Source organism: Carya illinoinensis, chromosome 6 (assembly GCF_018687715.1).
Source record: "Carya illinoinensis cultivar Pawnee chromosome 6, C.illinoinensisPawnee_v1, whole genome shotgun sequence".
Lineage (NCBI taxonomy): Eukaryota > Viridiplantae > Streptophyta > Magnoliopsida > Fagales > Juglandaceae > Carya > Carya illinoinensis.
The window spans coordinates 12164394-12165000 of record NC_056757.1 but is presented as its reverse complement, the minus strand read 5'-3'; positions in this window follow the sequence as shown (position 1 = coordinate 12165000).

Genomic DNA, 607 nt, shown 5'->3' with positions numbered 1-607 from the left:
ACACCATTAATCTTCACAGTATCACAAATCTCCAAGAACATAGCCAGGTGAATATTGGGATCATCAAGTGGTGATCCACTGAATTGAGCCTGCTGCACCATGCTAATCAAAGCTGGTTTGAGCTCAAAGTTGTTGGCATTGATTGGCTGGCGCATTATGCTCGAGTAATTTCCATTCACAACTGGCCGTACATAGTCCTTCAAGGTGCGTGGTAGTACCTCACGATCTTCTTCAGCCATGACTAGTATCTTATTTCTTCTTAGTGATCTAAGAGTTCTTTCAATCTCCGGATCAACAGGAATAATGTCACGAGATCTAGTACGGCGCATCCAATGTCAAAAACACACCTGTAGAACAAATTAAAACAAAATTCTAAATTAAAACCAAGATTACTTTGTATCGATATTGACGAAAAGAATAAGAATAAACCAATCCCCGGCAACGGCGCCAAAAACTTGACCGGTGCAAAACTGCAAGTGCACAGTATCGTAGTTTTATAGTAAAGTAATAAGAAGAGTATCGTCCTCAGGGATTGGTACCTTACTCTTGCCAAATACCAAAATTATGCTAATCTCAATTTTATCTAGAGGAATCGCTAAGGTTTTTG